This window comes from Mobula birostris, chromosome 26, assembly GCF_030028105.1.
Source record: "Mobula birostris isolate sMobBir1 chromosome 26, sMobBir1.hap1, whole genome shotgun sequence".
NCBI classification, from domain to species: domain Eukaryota; kingdom Metazoa; phylum Chordata; class Chondrichthyes; order Myliobatiformes; family Myliobatidae; genus Mobula; species Mobula birostris.
The window spans coordinates 47259617-47282301 of NC_092395.1; the positions used below are offsets into that span (position 1 = coordinate 47259617).

Below are 22685 nucleotides of genomic sequence, written 5' to 3' on the forward strand. Positions count from 1 at the left end.
TTTATAGAAATTGAGTTGCACTCTTGGAATATTTTTGTACATTAACTAAAATAAATAAAATCATTCATTCTTTTCCATCTCAAAACAGACACAAAATATACTTCAGTTACTATAGCTGACCTGTAAAAGGCCATAGGACTACAATCAATGCTTTAAGACTCTAAGACATAGGAGCAGAATTAGGCCATTTGGCCTATTGAATCTGCTCCAGCATTTCATCATGGCTAATCCAGTTTTCCTCTATGCCCCAATCACCATGTAAAGTCTCAACATTACATCCTTGCTTTCATATTCTAGTCCTCTTGAAATGAATGCCAACTTTGCATTTGCCTTCCTCAGCACGGACTGCACCTGCATATTAACCTTTAGGGAACCCTGCACAGGGAATCCCAAGTCCCTTTGCACCTCAGATTTTCGTATTTTCTCCCCATTTAGAAAATAGTCAACTCTTTCACGTCTTCTACCAAAGTTCATGATCATGCACTTCCTGACAACTGTAAATCAATTACTTACCTTAGAAATAAGAAAAGAAGTCTATGGTGATACAATGTTAAATTCTTGTTGGTCATTGACAACACATAAGCTATACAAGTCATTAAGGAAATAACAGTTCTACATTATCAATGGGAAAGTTACTTGCATGACAAAGCACACAGAGGTTGCTACCCTCAACTAAACAAGTCCAGACATTCCTTGGTCAGCAGCAGGAAATCGGTGTGACATCAGTATGTTTTTCCATTGCGAACTTTCTGAAGAAGGTTGTCTAAATCAAAACATTAACTGGTTCCTCTTTCCACAGATGCTGCTTGACTGGCTAAGTTCTTCCAGCATTCGTTTTTCCAAATGAAATCTTGCATGTTTCGTGCATGATATCCAAATCTGTGCATCTGAACTCACAAGCCAGCTGCCCATCCAGTCAGAGCTTGCCAAAAAATGACCATACCTCCCACTTCAAACTAGTTTTCAAAACCAGTTTCCCTAATTCTAATCTCCGTCAAGACAACATCAGTGATTTCCTTCAAATTTGCTAAAGCCCTAACCTCATCCAGCTCAATCTTCTGCTCTGAGAATGGCATGGTAACATAGTGGTTACTGCAATGCTTTGCAGCACCAGCTGTAAAATTGATCGGGTTCAATTCTCCTTGCTGTCTGTGGGTTTGTACATTCACCCCATGACCGTGTGGGTTTCCTCCCACATTCCAGAGATGTACAGGTTAATGTTAGTAAGCAATTCCACATGTTCCCCTCTTACAGCCGGGTCCCTGCTCTGCGGTTCAAAATCCTGTCAGTTAATGGTTGCCTTTCTTGGGAATATTTGAACATTTCCAGGTTTTGTTCTATCTCCCTTTTGACTTCAGTTTACGGCCAAGGCCTTCCCTTTCCTTCTGCCTCCAATCGTTCCTCCTCTATGTTCACCCGGCTTCCCCATAAACTCATCTGTTCAACCACTCAAGGTGGCAGAATTTTTCTGCATTTTTCCTGAATTTATTAAAGATTTGTCTCAGATCTTTTTGCAGCATTTTCCAGTCTGCTTTCCAAACATCTTAGCTTGCAAGCTACTGTAACGTAGCAATTAACACAATGCCAGTGATTGGGGTTCAATTCCTGCCACAGTCAGTAAGGACTTTATACATTCTCCCAGTGGCTACGTGGGTTTCCCCTGAATGCTCTCGTTTCCTTCACATTCCAAAGATGTAGAGTTAGGGTTAGTTAGGTGTGGTCTGCCCCAGCACATCGTCAGACTATGTTCGTCTTTGATGCAAATGACACATTTCACTACAGTTTTATTTGTCATATAAATATCAAGACATAATCTCAAAATTCTTTTAATCCCTCCGAATCTAATTCATTTGAATGGTCCAAAGTACCTCTCACGTGTCCCCCAAGCCCATGACAAACCATAGGCACTTTGCTGTGTGAGATATGGTATGTGATATGACCAGACAAATTGCAGCTGCTGCTTTCGGAAACAAGATCCCATGATACTCTTTGTTCGCACCCATCTCATTCCCCTTCGACTCTTCCTTTATTTATATGATATAACTATTCAACGTTTGGGCCTATATTTCTGATGTTTGATATTCTCTGTGTTGTTCACTCGCATTTGATAATAATACATGTACTTCGAATCAACTCCTGTGGTACAATAATTGAAACAGGCATCTTGGAACGAACAGGAATGACAATTGATTAAACCATAAACTCAGGTAAAAACATAAAAATACTGCTGACCCCAGTACAGTTGAGAAGTTAATCTGACTGACCATGACACTACCATTGCTAACCTTCCTACTATCAACATCCTGGGATCATTATTGATCAGAAGCTCAGCTGGACCAGCTGCGCACCACAGGTACTGTGGCTACTAGGACAAATCAGAGGCCTAAGGTGTGTGACTCCCTTCCTGACACCTCACCGTCTATGAGTCAGGAGCGTGATGAAACTCTGGAATAGATGACAAAATGTCCTAAAAACACTCAATAAGTTCAACACCATCCAGGACAAAGCCAAGAGAGGGGGAGAAGGGGAGAGGGGGAAAGAGGAGAGGGATCATAATTCCCAAAATGCTTTACAGCTAATGATATAATCTGGAAGTGTTATCACTGATGTAATGCAAAATATAACACAGTCCATATGAGCACAGTTAGATCCAAGGAACAAGAATGTGTTATTGAAATGGAACTAATTTGTTTTTCCAATTCATTGTATATTATACCTTGATCATTATGAGGGAAGACTCTACCTAAACTGCCATATTGTGGAAAATGTATTATCAACAGTAGCATAATTGGGCAGGTTTGACCAGATCTTACCTCTAGAGCTCTGCTCTCCATCTCAGCTACTCTCAGAGATCTGTGACCTTCCTCTCAGTCAGTCCTGGGTCCAGTCTCAGGTTGGAGGATCAACCTCATATTCTGTTTGGCTAGCCTCCAAACTGACTACATGAACATTGATTTCTCTAACTTCCAGTAATTTCTCCCTTCCTCCTTCCCTCTTTTTCAAGTCCCCCTTCTTAGTTCCCTCTTACCCCTTCTCTACTCCTCATTTGCCATCACCTCCCTCTAGTACTTCTCTTCCTTCCCTTTCCTGGGTGGTCCTTTCTCCTCTCTTATCAGATTAGCCCTTTACCTTTTCCACCTATCAGTCCCCAGCTTCTCCCTTCATCCCCCTCCCTCACCCACACACCTTCCCCTTCACCCGGCTTCACCTATCGCTTACCGGCTTGTACTCCTTCCCCTCGTCTCACCACCTTATTCTGGCTTCTTCCTTCTCCCTTTCCAGTCCTGACCCAAAACTTTGACTCTTTATTCCTCTCCATAGATGCAGCCTCACCCACTGATTTCCTCCAGCATTTTGTGCGAGTTGCTCCAAACTCATCTTGTTTAAGCAGCAAATCCTACAAACCAAATCAATCCATTCCTTAGGCTCGAGTAATGAACTGTACACACCAAGGAATATGCAGGTAAAGAAACAATGACTACAGTCATCGGATGTACAGTAGCTTATTGGTATTGGTTAAATGATTTCATAAAATTGTTTATGTTGCGTAATTTGCTTTCCTCTCCAGAAATTAATTGATTTATACAAATTACCATAATTAATAATAAATATTACTTTTCGATAATAAAGTCATGAAATACTGGGAACTCTCAGTAGGTGAGACAGCATCTGTAGTGATAGACAGAGAGTTAATGTTTCAGATCAATCATGTTTCAATGACCTTTCATCAGACCCAAAATGTGAGAAAGCAAGAAGTTTTCAGTTGTAGTGAAAGAGTGTCTGACAGGATGGAGATATGGGTAACGTGAACACTGCTGGACCCATCTCAGAGAGGATGGTGACTGATTGCTAATCGTTCACTTTTGGTGCTTGACCTACAATTCATTAATGTTCAGCCCCAAATTTACATAAAACTATTTGCTTCATGAATACAATAGATTTCTTCTTGATAACATTGTGGCTTGCTCTAAAATAACATTGAATTATCCAGCTAGTTAAACAGGGCTTCAAAAATGACTGAGCTAGTAACTTGGATGGTTCAGTTAAGAACACACTGTCCACTTTAAGCAGAGATCAGTCACAACAATGGAAGAATTGCTGCATATAATGAGCTTTGTTCTCAGTCTGAAAGCTGGAAACAGATTGAATGGTGATCTCCAAAACCCAGTGGGATATACACCTGAAGGGGATAAATCTGGAGGACTGTGGGGTAAGCTCACACGGATTGGTTCAGCCACACAAATAAAGCAGGTATGATGGGCTGTTTTCTTTCTCTCTGTGAATCGGCTAGGAACTGTTTAAATGTGAAATGCCAGCAGTAGATGGAGTTAATCACAATTAGGATGTCTTATGTTTCTTCCAACAGGTGTAAAATTATTTTATTGATACTCGAGAAAGAAAGGTAATAGAATAGGTTAATACTGGTAAAGGTAATGACCGAGCTGGTAAATTGATAGCTGATTTCCAGCCACAGCATCTGGGCTCATTGAAACAAAATAGAGCAAACGCCTGCGGCATTTTCAGTGTATTAGTTGGGAATATAAACACTTTTTTCCCAGGCCCACACAATCCATAGCACTCGCTGAAGGGTCCATCCATCCGAATCATCCCCTTCTCTCAAGGCCAGCCATACATATGTGGAGAGTTGGGAATTCTCAGCCGCAGCTCCGATGCCGATGGCATTCAGCACGCTGCGCGCAGAAGCACGGGTACCAGAGGTCTTGTGTTAATCAAGTGCGACCGCATGGCCCGACCCCGCTGAACTCCCCCACTGCTGCAGCTCTCAGTACTTCAACTTCAAGCTGCCGAAGTCCAGTCAGGTACCGAGAGCAGGATACACCTGTGCAGCTTCAGTCAGCAGATGTCACACAAATCAAAGCAGCCAAATAAAGCTAATTGAAAGAAAAGCCTAAGAGAAAAGGCATTAAATCAGCCATGTGAAGACGAGTTAATTCTGCAATAATTCCATTGTGACATCTGGGAATGCGAGCCCCAGTCATCTATCGATTACTATCGATTCTGCTATTTATTGCACTGATTCAGGAGAGATCTCACGCTGAGGTGTCTATATTAATCAGCCTATCTGGAAAATTAAATATAAATTCACCTCAGCAATATAGTGGCTGGCTCAAGCAGACAGATTTTACCCATTGTAGAAGGAATGGATTTCAGAGATTTTTTGTTCTTGTTGAATATGGACCAGCAAATGTAGTTGTTAATATATGGTGTGCAGGTGTAAGAGTACGCAGATCTGGGAGTGTGAAGGTTAGTGTGTCGGTGCATGTGAGTGTGAATGTGTGACCGTGTATGTGTGAATGGGCGTGTGTCCACAGAACGGATGACATTTCCGACATTACAACGATGTCAACACGTCAATGAAGTGTCGCCGAGATACTTTAGCATATTCCGAAATTACGTTCGTGCGAAGGAAATCTGCAGAAGCTGGAAATCAAAGTAATACACACAAAACGCTGGAGCAAATGCGTTTTTCTCGTACATATTTATACTGCATTCATCCACACATGTATGGGTATGTATTCTATAGAAATAAATGTAAAATATATAAAGCACATGCAGCAACAGTTAAATAAAACCAGTATGTATATATAGTGTATGTATATTTAATGTAAAGACTTTAAGAGGAGGACAAACGGTCTCGAACCCCCCGCGGCAGGGAAATGGTTAAAGTGATCTCATCGCCTCACGGTTTGGTTTGGTTTGGTTTGGTATGGAGTGAGCCACGAGGTGCCGAGGCTGCCAGAGAGGGCTGGTGTTGGTCGAGGTGACCGGGCGCTCGGCGCTGGGATGTGGGACACGCACGGAGAGTGCGGTCAGTGGCTGTGGCTGGCAGGGGGCTCCCACGTGTTGACAGCCCGCTCGGATCCTCCAGTCACCTCCTGTTGGGTGTGATGGAAGCCGCAGTCTCCCCTTTGTTCTCCCCAGCCCGGAGATCTCTCCATGGTAACGAGGCCACGGGGCAGCGAGCACCCTCCAGCTTCGTGTGCACGCCGAGCAAGGGACATTGGTGTTAAGTGGCGAGGAGGCGACAGCAGCTTCCCCCGCTCCCAGGTGTGGCGGGCTGGTTTGGAGATGCCTTGGTTTTCCCGCAGCAGCTCCGCCTCAGTTTCCGGCCAGGCACAGGGCTGAGCACACCCCCTTTTTTTCCTGCTGGATTTTCCTCCCAACATCTGTCTGCAGAGCAGAGGGCAGTAGACACACTGCAGGGAAGCAACAACCTTTCCAATCTCCGCGCACCTCCTCTTCCAACAAAAGGTAAGCGGCTCCTTAAAACGGAATCTTCGGTCTTGCCCGTGCGTACTGCAGGGCTGCAGAGTGACAGGAGGCTGATGGAAGTTTCATTGTATGGACGCCGCTGTGATCTAAAGGGAAGGCTCCTCGATTCTTTGTTAACAGAAAATTAACCCAACACAGAAGTGAGAGACTGCCGAAGATAAAACGGCGAGGAGTTTAAGCACTAAGATTGTTCGCTTGTTTGGTTGCAACAAGGTCTATCCGCTGCTGTTCCCCATTCATGTCATGTGCTGTCCAACTTGATTAGATCGGTATATTTAAAATTTAATTCTGGGGAGCATTGTGCCTTTCCCCTGTGTGTTAATTGCCCTGGGGATTGAGGTCACAAGATTGGGCGTCCCTGGGATACTGACAATCATTCCCCCCACCCCATACCTCTGATGCCGAGAAAAGAAAAGGAAAGCTTGCATTTCGGAGCCACCTCCTTCAGTTACTCAGGAGTGACAGGAATATCTGTGTGTGTCCGCGTGCATTTTTTTTATTCTGCGTTTTGTACTTTTTTTCCCTTACTGTTTGTAAAATGTGACAAGAGATGTCTCAACTTTTGACTTCTGTAAAGTGAAACTACATTGAGGCAACAATAATGGAAATTGCAGAGCAACACACACAAAATGCGGGAGTAACCCAGCAGGTCAGGCAGCATCTATGGAAATAAATGCACTGCCGACGTTTCGGACCGAGGCGTTCTTCAGCACTCGTATTTGTCCCGATTGTATTGCTGCATCTGCAGAACCTTTCCTTTCTTTGACGGAACAGCAGTCACTTTTTGTGTTTGGTTATATTTCCGCGGGACAGCTGTCCTAGCCTTTCTTACCCTGATGCCAATGACCAACCCATCCCATAAACAAATGGGAGTTGGTTTGAGGAAGCATTTGAAAGTCAACTGTAGGTTCTTAATGCAAGTTGAAAAATGTAAATTCTCTTTCATGGTTGACACAGTACATGGAGACAATCCATGAAAAATGGTCACTTTTCTAGGTAGGAATGTGCCGGTGCCTTTTAGCCACTGAAACCATAGATCCATGTGTGCATGGGGATGTAGTCTGTGCTGGAGTCTGTTGGTTTGACAGTACCATTACTGATGACTGGTTGTAAGCTTTCCTTCTTGTCGTGGTTTCTGTGCTGTACAGGATACACTCAATGTTGCCCCTTCATATGGTCTCCTGGCTCCTTTCCCATCCATTGGATCAGTTCATAGGCTATTGTTGAACTCCAGAAGATGGCACCTCTTACAGTGATGATCGGGTCCCACCCCAGGAAACAATCTGAGTCAAGGCTGGTGCTCCACCGTAGTGCTGAGGAAGTGCTGCATTGTCAGTAGTGCCACTTCTAAAATGAGAAAATGATGCTGCCTCTCTCTTCATGAATGTGGTGTTATGATGAAAATTCCCCTGTTGACATAATAGAATATGGCTTGGTTTTCACCTGTTTGCAGTTTGCTGTTTCCCTTATTTCAACATTGGCACCCAAGTCTGCTCAACTCCCTAAGTGAAATTCATTCCTAAAATACTCCAGTACAATGATGGGTTTGCTATCAAACAGACCAACTAATATACTGTATATATAAGTTTCAACTAGACATGTAGTGATGGGTGGATAAAGTTACCTGACGTGGAGTGTCAACCCTGTGTCTGTGCACATAATGGAAGGTCTGTGAACCCCCTGGAGAAGGATTGCTTCATCACTGTATATTAGTTGTAAAACATCTTGGGACATCCAAGGGATGGGAAATGTGTCAGTGAATTCCAAATCTTTCATTTTAATCCTTAGCTATGACTTAGGAATGATTTTGTTTTTGTGTTACGTTTCAGAGGGTAGCAGAACCATGACACACATCATCATTTTTTGAGAGCTTGAAAATGAGAACTTGAGAACACTGTGTGATGTACATTGCTTGGAGTGTTGGTTGAGTGTGGCTTGGTCAGTCTTTGTGTTAAGTTACAGGTGGTAAGTGGAGTACTTGAGCACTGTGTGCAGTTCTGGTCCCCTTAATTAAGGAAAGATATACTGGTTTTAGAGGCAGTGTAGAGGAAGTTTAGTAGGTTGAGTTTGGAAATGAAAGGGTTAGCCTATAAGATTGAATTGCCTAGGGCAATACTCACTGGAATTCAGAAGAATGAGAGTAGATCTTATAGAAACATATAAAATTATGAAAATGATGGATAAAACAAAAGCAGAAAAGTTGTGTCCATTGCTAGGAGATACTAAAACTAGAGGACATAGATTCAAGAATTCAGGGGAATAGATGGTAGGACAGAGATGAGGAGAAACTGCTTTTCCCAGAGAGTAGTAAATTTGTGGAATTCTCTGCCTAGGCAAGCAGTTTTCTCCTCATTAAATACATTTAAGACATGGTTAGATAAATTTTTGCATAACAGGATAATTAAGGGTTATGAGTCCATGGCCAGAACAGCCAACCTCTTATTGAATGGCAGAGCAGGCTTGATGGGTCGGATGACCCACTCTTGCTCCCAGTTCTTGTCTTCTTGTGAGTGTACCATGATCTTCCTGATGAATCTCCTGGTGGGTCACTTTACTGTGCATTCAACCTCTGTTTTGGAGACCTCAGCAGATATTTTACACTCAAGGTGGTGAGCCTTTTGGATAAAATGTTTGATAAGGTCTTATTTGGTCCCTCAGGAAAACACTAATGATTTGAAGGAGACATGACATTGTATGTTGCTCTAGATTCCAGCACAGCCAATCTGCAGGAGGAGCTCAGCTGGTTGAGCACCATCTGTGGGAGGGAAAGGCATCATCGATGTTACAGGTCGAAGCCCTGCATCAGGGCTCGGGTCTTAATGGCGTGATGCTATTTGCAGAGGAACTCTGACTGGCATTTTGGAAACTATTTAAAGCTTGCCCAGCTTTAGGAAAGACATTCTTTGATCATTGTGTCTTTGCTGTCTGTGGAACTTTGTACACAATCTGATAACAATGGTTCGGACACTATTTTGCAAACCTACCCCACTGCAGTGCAGTCTTTCTGTCCCAAGGATGTAAACAGAGCTGCAGGAGTTTAGATTTTCTTTCTCCCTTCTCCCTTGCATGAAGGTTCTGGAAGAGCACCCCTTTTTTATATAGTCCAATCTTGCACTATTTCAAGGTTGAGAAAGTCTGGATGTAGCACCGGTAATTCAGTGAAGATTCTCTATTAACTGCTTAATCCTCAGGCAAACTTCTTGGTACCTTTTTTCTATAAACTGTTACAAGTTTCAGCCCCAAGTGGGGGTGAAGCAGTGAGGGCCAGGTTCTTGTTGTTTAAGCTCTGTCAGAAAGGGGGGCGGTGGTGGCGGACCCAAATGCAAGACATAGACACTGAAGTACTAGGAACAGGACTTGACTAGAGAGCTGGGACAAGAACACAGACATGGACTAGGACATTGGCTAGGCAAGCGGGACCAGGACAAGGAACCGGGAACTAGGAGCCTGGGCTTGGGCTCTGAGCCGGAGACTGGACAAGGACCCAGAACCTGGGTCTTGACTTGGGCTTGGATCCCCCAACTAGGTGGGAACATGACGTGGCTACAGAACAGGACATGGCTTGGGCTCCTTGAGGCGAGGACATGACGAGGCTTGGGTTCGCACTCTGAACCAGAGACTGGACAAGGACTCAGAACCTGGGTCTTGACTCGGGCTCAGACTCTGGAACTAGGCGAAGACATGACATGGTCTAGGGAAATAGGAACCTCGGAACATAAAGCTGGAAGCCTCGACTTGGTCGAGGGGGCGACAGGGAACGCAGAGACTTGGTCGAGGGGGCGACAGGGAACGCAGAGACTTGGTCGAGGGGGCGACAGGGAACGCAGAGACTTGGTCGAGGGGGCGACAGGGAACGCAGAGACATGGAACACAGAACCGGGCCCCCTCCTTGGGAACAGGACATAGGGCTGGGACTCATACATAGAATGCTGAACACGACGAGATGGTTCCCAGCACTAGGTAGCGGCAAACGGCCAGACCTACCTAGCAAAGGCATGGACACAGAGACAGTTCAAAACTACGATAGACAGTTCTTTATCTTGCTCTGGCAGTTGAACATGACAGCGGTGCAGCCGAGGGTTACAGGCAAGGCAAGGCTTTAGACGCTGGTTGCAGGGCAAGGCTTCAGGAGGAAAAGGCAGAGAGGGAATTCAGACAGGGGGTTTGGACAGGAACAATCTAGCAACTGAAGCTGAACCAAGGAGCTATTTATGTAGCCAGCCCAAAATGTGAACCAACTGCCTCAATTAGAGCACCCATCAGAAAAAAGGGAAAACCAGAAAACTTGGAATAAGGAACAATGGACCAGACCATGAACCGGAATCCAGACTTCACGGACCGGACCATGACAGTACCCCCAACCCATGGGAGCCTCCTGTCGACCCAAAATGCTTCCCCAGACTATGGACGGAATGGGCGGTTGGGGGGGGGGGGCATTCAATGGGAGAGAACCCAGGATAGCGAGAGTTAAATGACAGTGTCTGTGTTGCTGGGTCCATGTCTGGATGGACTGTTCTGTCATAAAGTGGGGCATTGGTGGCGGACCCAAATGCAAGACACAGACACTGAAGTACTAGGAACAGGATTTGACTAGAGAGCTGGGACAAAAACACAGACTTGGGCTAGGACACTGGCAAGGCAAGCGGGACCAGGACAAGGAACTGGGAACTAGGAGCCTGGGTTTGGAATCCGAGCCAGAGACTGAACAAGGACCCAGAACCTGGGTCTTGACTCAGGCTCAGACCCTGGAACTAGGCGAGGACATGATGTGGCTACAGGACACGACGAGGCTTGGGCTCCTCGAGGCGAAGACATGACGTGGCTTGGGTTCCTCGAGGCGAGGACACGACGTGGCTTGGGTTCCTCAAGGAGAGGACATGACGTGGCTTGGGTTCCTCGAGGTGAGGACCAACGTGGCTTGGGCTCCTCGAGGCGAGGACATGACGAGGCTTGGATTCGGACTCCGAGCCGGAGACTGGACAAGGGCCCAGAACCTGGGTCTTCACTTGGGCTCAGACTCCATAAATAGGTGAAGACATATTGTGGTCTAGGGAAACAGGAACCTCGGAATACAAAGCCAGAAGCCTTGACTTAGTTGAGGGAGCGACAGGAACGCAGAGCCTTGGAACACAGAGCCAGGACCCCTCCTTAGGAACAGGGATGTAGGGCTGGGACTCGTACACAGAATGCTGAACACAATGAGACAGTTCCCAACACTAGGTAACGGCAAACAGCCAGACCTACCTAGCAAAGGAGAGGACACAGAGACAGGTCAAAACAACAATAGACAGTTCCTTATCATGCTCCAGCAGTTGAACTTGACAGCAGTGCAGGCAAGGGTTACAGGCGAGGCGAGGCGAGGCAAGGCAAGGCTTCAGACATTGGTTGCAGGGCGAGGCTTCAGGAGAAAGGATTCAGACAGGGGATTTGGACAGGAAAAATCTAGCAACTGAAGCTGAACCAAGGAGCTATTTATGTAGCCAGCCCAAAATGTGAATCAGCTGCCTCAATTAGAGTACCCAACAGAGAAAAGGGAAAACCAGAAAACCTGGAATAAGGAGCATGGACCGGACCGTGAACCGGAATCTGAGTCAAAGCTAAACAAAACAATTGATATATTTGTGTTCTCTACCATACAGAATGAGGTGTGGCAGTTTTGATCTCTCAGGCATGGGTCAACTATGCAGAGCTATCACCACACTGGCAAAAAAATGTTTTGTGGACTGGTGCTGGCATGATGTGGGACTGTGTGAAGAGATTAGGGCTGAGAGAGAGTGGAGGGGAATTCACTCTGCTCACAAGCTGGCTCAAGATCTCAGCCACTTGCCGAAGAGAAACTCCATGGAAGGAAGGAGACTTGACTCAAGAGTTGCTGCAGTGTGAACCATTATTGTGCAAAAATAAACTGCTGGAGAACCCTGTGGGTCAGGCAGCAATGATGGAGGGAAATGGACAGTTGTCATTTCAGATCTGGACTGAAAGAGGTGAGGCAGCTCGTACAAAAGGGGAATTTGGGTGGAGCAGGAGCTAGCAGGTGATGGGTGGGTCCGGGTGAGGGGGGGTGATTAACGGGAGAGAGGAGATAGCAAACAGAGGCTGGGAAGTGATAAGTAGAAGCAGCGAAGGGCTGCAGGTGATAGAATCCATTAGTAGAGGAAGGCGGAGCATGGAATCAAAGGAGGGAGGCGGGGAGGGCAGATGAGAACAGTAGGAGAAGTGTTTTGTGATGGGTGGAGGAGGGAAAGAAACAAGTGATATGGGTACATGGGGAAATTGAGTAGACCAGGAGAAGAGAAAAAAAGGACAGAGAAGGAGCAGTTTACCCAAAATTGGAGGAGTCTGCATTTTATGCCATCAAGTTGTAGATTGGCCAGGCGGAATATGAGGTCCTGCTCTTCTGGTTTGCATTTAGCCTCACCCTGGCAGTAGAGGAGTCCAAGGTGAGGAGGTGGGGAGGAGAATTGAAATGGTTGGCGACCTGGAGATCCAGACGGCCATGGCAAGTGCATTGCCTAGTCTGCACTTGGTCTGACCAATATAGAGAAGGACACATTGAGAGCTCTGGATATAATAGAGAAGGTTGAAGAAGGCACCCGTGAACCTCTGCCTCATCCTTAATGCAGGAATCTTGATTATAAAAATCCAAGCTGGTGTCCTGGTGTAGAATTGAGTCATTGCTGTACTTTTGGTCAGAGCCTGCTGCAAATGGGACACTTAACAGTGAGCTACCTGAGGTAAGGGAAAGTGAGCCTGTGGCAGATCTGGAGGATAAGCAGCTATTCGAGACCCTGATCAATATTTCTCCCCCGTGCCAGCTCGCTAAAATAGATTATGCTGCCAAAATCACAATTCTTCCATGTGAGTTTGCTGTAAGCAGGTTGTTGGATACATTTTCTGCAATACAACAATGATTACATTTCAGGAAATGCTTAATTGGTGGAAATTGCTTTGGGTGTCCTGAGGTTATGAAGTGCTAAAAATGCAGGTTAATAGGACTAGGCAGAGCAATAGTTTGGCACAGACTAGATGGGCTGAAGAGCCTGTTTCTGTGCTGTGGTGCTCTATGTCTCTGCTTTGTATTCCCTTTCAAAAGAATGCCAGTCAACCTCACTGCTCAGTTGCTGCCAGGATGTCCCGCTGGAGGGGTGCTTTCTATTACAATCACCAAGTGTGCACAGGTTAGACAATGTACTTGTAACACTAGATCATAGTTGGAAACCAGAGCTGAAATCCAGCCTGAGCTTCTCCTGCTTAATGCTAGTATGTAATGAGTGCATCTCCGTGGCCTTTGTGTACGCCAGGTGGCCTCTGGTAGGGAGGTGGTTCCTCCTAATCTCAGTCTCCATCATCCAGCAGCCTCAGATCTTCCCAATTGTGGTGGAGGGAGGAATTTTGTGCAGGGACCTGGTGTAGTTTCCAAGCAACAGCCACAAGCAGTGAGGCTGCGGGATAGAAGGATCAGTTAATTCCATTGGTATGCTCATTTATAGCTCACACCAAGGCATTATTCTCAACTAAAAACTGGAAGAATGGAACAATAGCCACTGGGGTCTGGGTCAGCAGAAAGACTCTGCAATCAAACAGAAAATTTCATAACTTCTAGGTGTCCCAAAGCACCCTGTAGACTGTCTGACGTGTGACCAATGTTGCCTGGATCAGCCAGTTCGTACACAGCAACATCCCACAAACCATGATGAACTACTGACCATGATAATTTGCTTTAATGATATTAATTGTGAAGTGGAAACACAAGAGACTGCAGATGCCGGAATCTGGAGCAACACACAAGATGCTGGAGGATCTCAGTAGCTCAGGCAGCATCTATGGAGGGAAATGGACAGTCGACGTTTCATGTCAAAACCCTTCATCTGACTTTGCCTTCACAGATGCTGCCTGACTGGCAGAGTTGCTCCAGCAGCTCTATAATCCACAGGTGATTTGGTCAGTACACAGGGTAGAATCTTCTTCCCAAGTAGTTCTGTGGGATCTTGTGCCAATCGATGTCTGAGAGGACAGGTCGGTTTAATGTCCACTCCGACAGTGCAGCTTTGTTGTCTGAATCAGGTTTATTGTCACTGACATAAATGGTGTTATTGGGGCAGCAACACAGTGCAGGCATAAGAAACTGCTATAGGTGGCAATAAAATAAAGTAGTGCAAATGAAGAATGGCAAGGTATCTGTATGAGTTCATGGATTCATTCGCAATCTGTTTCTAAAACATTGAATGTGGGTCTTCAGGAAGCTGTACCTGCTTCCTGGTGGTATTAATGAGAAGCAGACATGTCCGAGATGGTGAGGGTCCTTTCTGATGGAAGCCATTTCCACGATGTTAGGGAGGCTTGTGCCTGTGATGAACTGGCTGAGTCTATCACCCTCGAAAGTCTCTTACAATCCTGTGCATTGTGTCTCCGTACCAGACTGTAAGGCAACTGATATATAATTCTCCTCACAGTACATCTGATAGTCTTTGGTCACATACTATAGAACATAGATGAATACAGAGCAGAAACAGGCCATTCAGTCCACAAGGTTGATCAAACCAGCTGAAAAGCAAATCAAAAACACCCAAAAACTAATCCCTCCTACCTACGCCATGTCCATATCCCTCCATTTTCCTTACATCCATGTCCCTATCCAAACATCTTTTAAAAGCCTCTGATGTATTTGCCTCTACCACCAAACCAGACAGCACGTTCCAGGCATCCACGACTCTCTGAGTAAAAAACTTACCCCTCACATCCCCCTTGAACCTACCCCTCTCACAATCAATGCATGCCCTCTGGTATTAGACATTTCAACCCTAGGAAACAAATACTCATGTCCACTCTATGTCTCTCATAATCTTATAAGCCTCTATCTGATGTCCCCTCAGCCTCTGACGCTCCAGAGAAAACAACCCAGGTTTATCCTGCCTCTCGCGATAGCACATGCCTTCTAAAACAGGCAGCATCCTGGTGAAAGTTGTCTGCTCCCTCTCCAAAACCTCAACATCCTTCCTATAGTGGGGCAACCAGAACCATACACAATACTCCAGATGTGACCCAACCAGAGTTTTATAAAGCTGCAATATAACCTCCTGACTTTTGAACTTAGTGCCCGACTAATAAAAGCATTCTTTACCACCTTATCAACCTGTGTAGACACCTCAAGGAGCTATGAACTTGAATCCCAAGATCTCTCTCTTCAGCAACACTGTTAAGAATCTTGCCCTTAACAGTGTACTGCCTTCTTTCATTTGCCCTACCAAGGTGCAACAGCTCACATTTATCTGGATTAAATGCCATCTGCCATTTCTCAGCCCATATCTGCAATTGGTCTATATCGTGCTGTATTCTTTGCCAGTCTTCTAAACTATCCACAACTCCAGCAAGCATGGTATCATCTGCAAACTTACTAACCCATCCATCTACATTTTCATCCAGGTCATTTGTATACATTACAAACAGCAGAAGTTGCAGCACAGATCCCTGCAGAATTCCACTGATTACAGACATCTCAAATCCCAAATCACTCAAACTCCTAATGAGGTCTAGTTGGTCTTGTGCCTTCATCATGATTGCAACAATATGTTGGGTGCAGGATAGATCCTCTGAGATTTTGACGCCAAAGAACTTGAAACTGCTCACTCTTTCCACTGCTGACCCCTCAATAAAGACTGGTCTGTATTCTCCTGACTTTCCCTTCCTGAAGTCTGCAATCAATTCTTTGGTCTTGCTGACTTTGAGTGCAAGGTTGTTACTGTGACACTACACGACCAGTCGATCTGTTTCGCTCCTGTAGGCCTCCTTGTTGCCGTCTGAAATTCTGCCAACAACAGTGGTGTCATTGGAGAATTTATAGTTATCATATGTTTAGAGAGTTTCAGCACATAGCTTGTTTCCAGCTAGTAAGTGAGAAGCGTTCCTGGTCTTTTGATCCATTCTGCTGAGAGCTGATGGGAATGCAGAGAGAATAAAATGGGATTCGTTCAAGATGACTGTAAAAGGGTGCTGGATGGTCAGCAGAGACTCAGTGGGCTGAAGGACCTGTGTCCATTGCCTTATGACTTAATGAGCCCAGCTCACTTCTGTAACAAAAGCAGAGAAGGCTGGAAACTCTCAACAAGTCATGGAAAGTGAAGCAGATAATGTTTCAGGTTCTTGACCTGAACTCTAAACGTGCTCTGCCTCTGGGGAAAGATACACCGTGAGCACAGTTGGGAGACTAGCACTGTCACCACAACATGGATCACAACTCAATAACTGGAGCATTAATATACACTAGACTGACTAATATTCAGTGATGGTTACCTGGAAATAAATGGAAGGACCAAGTCAGCAAGCACAGAAGGAAATCAGCACCTGTAGATGGCATGTATCTTAACCTGGGAATATACAGTTTTATTACTGTTACTGGGTCAAAATCCCCAACAACTGTGTGGGTCTATAAGACCATAAGACAAGGGAGCAGAAGTCGGCTGTTCGACCCATCGAATCTGCTCCGCCATCTTATCATGAGCTGATCCATTCTCCCATTTAGTCCCACTGCCCCGCCTTCTCACCATAACCTTTGATGCCCTGGCTACTCAGATACCTATCAATCTCTGCCTTAAATACACGCAATAACTTGGCCTCCACAGCTACCTGTGGCAACAAATTCCATAGATTCACCACCCTCTGGCTAAAAAAATTTCTTTGCATTTCTGTTCTGAATGGGCGCCCTTCAATCCTTAAGTCATGCCCTCTCGTACTAGACTCCCCCATCATGGGAAACAACTTTGCCACATCCACTCTGTCCATGCCTTTCAACATTTGAAATGTTTCTATCAGGTCTCCCCTTATTCTTCTAAACTCCAAGGAATACAGTCCAAGAGCGGACAAACATTCCTCATATGTTAACCCTCTCATTCCCGGAATCATTCTAGTGAATCTTCTCTGTACCCTCTCCAACGTCAGCACATCCTTTCTTAAATAAGGAGACCAAAACTGCCCACAGTACTCCAAGTGAGGTCTTACCAGCGCCTTATAGAACCTCAACTTCACATCCCTGCTCCTATACTCTATTCCTCTAGAAATGAACGCCAACATTGCATTCGCCTTCTTCACCACCAACTCAACCTGGAGGTTAACCTTAAGGGTATCCTGTACAAGGACTCCCAAGTCCCGTTGCATCTCAGAACTTTGAATTCTCTTCCCATTTAAATAATAGTCTTCCCGTTTATTACTTCTGCCAAAGTGCAGAACCATACACTTTCCAACATTGTATTTCATTTGCCACTTCTTTGCCCATTCTTCCAATCTGTCCAAGTCTCTCTGCAGACTCTCTGTTTCTTCAGCACTACCGGCCCCTCCACCTATCTTCATATTATCGGCAAACTTAGCCACAAAGCCATCTATTCCATAATCCAAATCGTTGATGTACAATGTAAAAAGAAGCGGCCCCAACACTGATCCCTGCGGAACACCACTGGTAACTGGCAGCCAACCAGAATAGGATCCCTTTATTCCCACTCTCTGTTTCCTGCCAATCAGCCAACGCTCTATCCACATATGTAACTTTCCCGTAATTCCATGGCTCTTATCTTGTTAAGTAGCCTCATGTGTGGCACCTTGTCAAAGGCCTTCTGAAAATCCAAATATACAACATCCACTGCACCTCCCTTGTCTAGCCTACTTGGAATTTCCTCAAAAAATTGTAATGGGTTTGTCAGGCAGGATTTTCCTTTAAGGAATCCTTGCTGAGTTCTGCCTATCTTGTCATATGCTTCCAGGTACTATAGACAATAGACAATAGGTGCAGGAGTAGGCCATTCGGCCCTTTGAGCCGGCACAGCCATTCACTGTGATCATGGCTGATCATCCACAATCAGTATCCAGTTCCTGCCTTATCCCCATAACCTTTGATTCTGCTATCTTTAAGAGCTCTATCCATCTCTTTCCTGAAAGCATCCAGAAACTTGGCCTCCACAGCCTTCTGGGGCAGAGCATTCCACATATCCACCACTCTCTGGGTGAAAAAGTTTTTCCTCAACTCCACTCTAAATGGCCTACCCCTTATTCTTAAACTGTAGCCTCTGGCTCTGGACTCACCCATCAGCGGGAACATGCTTCCTGCCTCCAGCGTATCCAATCCCTTAATAATCTTATATGTTTCAATAAGATGCCCCCTCAGCCTTCTAAATTCCAGATTATACAAGCCCAGTCGCTCCAATCTTTCGACATAAGACAGTCCCGCCATCCCGGGAATTAACCTTGTGACCTACGCTGCACTCCCTCAATAGCAAGAATGTCCTTCCTCAAATTTGGAAACCAAAACCGCACACAATACTCCAGGTGTGGTCTCACCAGAGCCCTGTACAGCTGCAGAAGGATCTCTTTGCTCTTATACTCAATTCCCCTTGTTATGAAGGCCAGCATGCCATTAGCTTTCTTCACTGTCTGCTGTACTTGCATGCTTGCTTTCAGTGACTGATGTACAAGAACACCCAGATCTCGTTGTGTTTCCCCTTTTCCTAACTTGACTCCATTTAGATAATAATCTGCCTTCCCGTTCTTACCACCAAAGTGGATAACCTCACATTTATCCACATTAAACTGCATCTGCCATGCATCTGCCCACTCACCCAGCCTGTCCAATTCACCCTGCATTCTCATAACATCCTCCTCACATTTCACACTGCCACCCAGCTTTGTGTCATCAGCAAATTTGCTAATGTTTTTTTAATTCCCTCATCTAAATCATTAATATATATTGTAAACAGCTGCGGTCCCAGAACTGAACCCTACGGTACCCCACTGGTCACCGCTTGCCATTCCGAAAGGGGCACGTTAATCGCTACTCTTTGTTTTCTGTCAGCCAGCCAATTTTCAATCCATGTCAGTACTCTGCCCCCAATACCATGTGCCCTAATTTTGCTCACTAATCTCCTATGTGGACTTTATCAAAGGCTTTCTGAAAGTCCAGGTACACTACATCCACTGGCTCTCCCTTGTCCATTTTCATAGTTACATCCTCAAAAAAGTACAGAAGATTAATCAAGCACGATTTCCCCTTTGTAAATCCATGCTGACTCGGACCTATCCTGTTATTGCTACCCAGATGTGTCGTAATTTCATCTTTTATAATTGACTCCAGCATCTTTCCCACCACCAACGTCAGGCTAACCGGTCTATAATTCCCTGTTTTTTCTCTTCCTCCCTTCTTGAAGAGAGGGACAACATTAGCCACTCTCCAGTCCAAAGGAACTCTGTAACCTCATCCTTGACAATCAACTCCAACAACTTCCCAACCACTGATGTTAAGCTAACAGGTCTATAATTTCCTTTTTGCTTCCTTGCCCCCTTCTTAAATAGCTGAGTGACATTTGCAATTTACCAGTCCTCCAGAACCATGCCGGAATCTATCGACTTTTGAAAGATCATCGCTAATGCCTCCGCAATCTCCACAGCTACTTCCTTCAGAACACGAGGGTGCATTCCATCTGGTCTGGGAGATTTATCTACCTTTAGACTATTCAGCTTCCTGAGAACTTTCTCTGTCGTAATTGTGACTGCGCACACTTCTTTTCCCTGCCACCCTTGAGTGTCTTCTGCTGATGTCTTCCTCAGTGAAGGCTGATGCAAAATACTCGTTCAGTTCCTCCGCCATCTCCTTATCTCCCATTACAATTTCTCCAGCATCATTTTCTATCTGTCCTATATCTACTCTCACCTGTCTTTTACTCTTTATATACTTGAAAAAGCTTTTAGTATCCTCTTTGATGTTATTTGCTAGCTTCCTTTCATAGTTGATCTTTTCCCTCTTAATGACCTTTCTAGTTTCCTTTTGTAAGCTTTTAAAAACTTCCCAATCCTCTGTCTTCCCACTAATTTTTGCTTCCTTGTATGCCCTCTCCTTTGCTTTAACTTTGGGTTTGACTTCTCTTGTCAGCCATGGTTGCATCCTTTTTCCATTCAAAAATTTCTTCATTTTTGGAATATACCTGTCTTGCACCTTCCTCACTTCTCGCATAAACTCCAGCCACTGCTGCTCTGCCGTCATTCCCACCAGTGTCCCTTTTCAGTCAACTTTGGCCAGTTCCTCTCTCATGCCACTATAATTTTCTCTACTCCACTGAAATACCAACAGATCAGATTTCGGCTTCTCTTTTTCCAATTTCACAGTGAACTCAATCATTTTATGATCACTGTCTCCTAAGGGTTTCTTCACCTCAATCTCTCTAATTACCTCCGGTTCATTACACAATACCCAATCCAGTACAGCCGATCCCCTAGTGGGCTCAACAACAAGCTGTTCTAAAAAGCCATCTCGCAGACGTTCTACAAATTCTCTCTCTTGAGATCCAGTGCCGACCTGATTTTCTCAATCTACTCGCATGTTAAAATCCCCCACAATTATCATAACACTGCCCTTCTGACAAGCCTTTTCTATTTCCTGTTGTAATTTGTAGTCCACATCCCTGCAGCTGTTTGGAGGCCTGTATATAACTGCCATCGGGGTCCTTTTACCCCTGTGATTCCTTAGCTCAACCCATAAAGATTCTGCACCTTCCGATCCTATATCACCTCTTTCTAATGATTTAATATCATTTCTTACCAATAAAGCCACGCCTCCCCCTCTGCCTACCTTCCTATCCTTCCGACACACCGTGTATCCTTGGACGTTCAGCTCGCAGAGACATGCATCCTTTAGCCAGGTCTCAGTGATGGCCACAATATCATACCTGCCAATCTGTAGCTGTACAACAAGATCATCCACCTTATTCCTTAAGCTGCGTGCATTTAAGTACAACACCTTAAGACCAGTATTTGGTACTTTTTGCTTTGATTTCACTGCAACTTTATTGCACTGCAACTCATCCCAATGGCTACAAATTTGCCCCATCACTTGCCTGTCTTTCCTGATATCTTTACTGCTCACTATCTTAGGTTTATTTCTGTTTTCCTCTTCCTCCGCTCTATCATTCCGGTTCCCATCCCCCTGCCAAATTAGTTTAAACCCTCCCAATAGCTCTATTAAACCATCCCGCCAGGATATTGGTCCCCTTCGGGTTCAGGTGTAACCTGTCTATTTTGAACAGGTCATACTTCCCCCAGAAGAGATCCCAATTATCCAAGGATCTGAAGCCCTGCCCCCTACACCAGTCTCTCAGTCACGCATTCATCTGCCTGATCCTACTATTCTTGCCCTCGCTAGCACGTGGCACAGGTAGCAATCCCGAGATTACTACTCTGGAGGTCCTGCTTCTCATCTTCCTTCCTAACTCCCGGAAATCTCTCTTCAGGACCTCCTCCTTTGTCCTATCTATGTCATTGGTACCAACATGTACCAAGACAACCGGCTGCTCGCCCTCTCCCTTCAGAATATTCTGGACCCGATCCGAGACATCCCGTACCCTGGCACCTGGGAGGCAACACACCATGCAGGTATCTCTATCAGGCTCACAGAATCTCCTGTCTGTTCCCCTGACTATGGAATCCCCTATGACTACCGCATTCCTCTTCTCTCTCCTTCCCTCCTGCACAACAGCGCCAGGCTCAGTGCCAGAGACCCGGTCACCGTGGACGGGATGCCCTGTCAGGTCATCCCCCTGAACAGCATCCAGAACAAGATATTTGTTGCAACCTCCTTACAAAGGACTGCTGGGGTTAGGATCTCACCACCAACTTCACAAGGGCAATTAGGAAAAGGCAATCAATTCTGGCCCGTGAATGAAAAATACACAAAATGGAAGTGTAAATATGGGTCATAAACACAAAATAATCTGCAGATGCTGTTGTCAAAGGAACACTCACAGTGCGCTGGAGGAACTCAGCAGGTCAGTCAGCATCAGTTGAAAAGATCAGTCGAGGTTTCGGGCCGAAACCCTTCGTCAGGGCTGAAGGAAGAACTTTGGGGAGGGTTTGAAGAATGCTGGCAGTTGAAAAAAACAGTAATTTTTAAGACAAAGGGGTGGTGGGGGGAAGCAGGGAGGTGATTGGCAGGAGAACAATAGTAGAAGGAGGCGGAACAATGAGGGAGGTGATGCGAAATAAGGATAGAGGAAGGGAGGGGGAGGGAATTACCAGAAGTTGGAGAATTCTATGTTCATACCAATGGGCTGGAGACTACCCAGATGGTATATGAGGTGTTGCTCCTCCAACCTGAGTTTAGCCTCATCATGGCAGTAGAGGAGGCCATGTATGGACATATCTGAACGGGAATGGGAAGCAGAGTTGAAGTGAGTGGCTACCGGGAGATCCTGTCTGTTGTGGCGGACGGAGCGGAGGTGCTCGACGAAGCGGTCCCCCAATCTGCGTCAGGTTTCACCGATGTAGAGGAGGCCGCACCGGGAGCACCGGATGCAATAGATGACCCCAACAGACTCACAAGTGAAGTGTTGTCTCACCAGGAAGGACTGTTTGGGACCCTG

The 22685-nt window shown here is 45.4% G+C and overlaps 1 protein-coding gene across 1 annotated transcript in view; it reads left to right on the forward strand.

Moving 5' to 3' along the window:
• The first annotated feature begins 6172 nt into the window (after positions 1-6172).
• Positions 6173-22685, forward strand: part of LOC140187960 (phospholipid phosphatase-related protein type 3-like) — a 104769-nt gene continuing 88256 nt past the window's right edge. The window contains exon 1 of the mRNA XM_072243821.1: positions 6173-6273. The gene's annotated coding sequence lies outside the window, so the exon portion shown is untranslated. The remainder of the gene's footprint in view (positions 6274-22685) is intronic.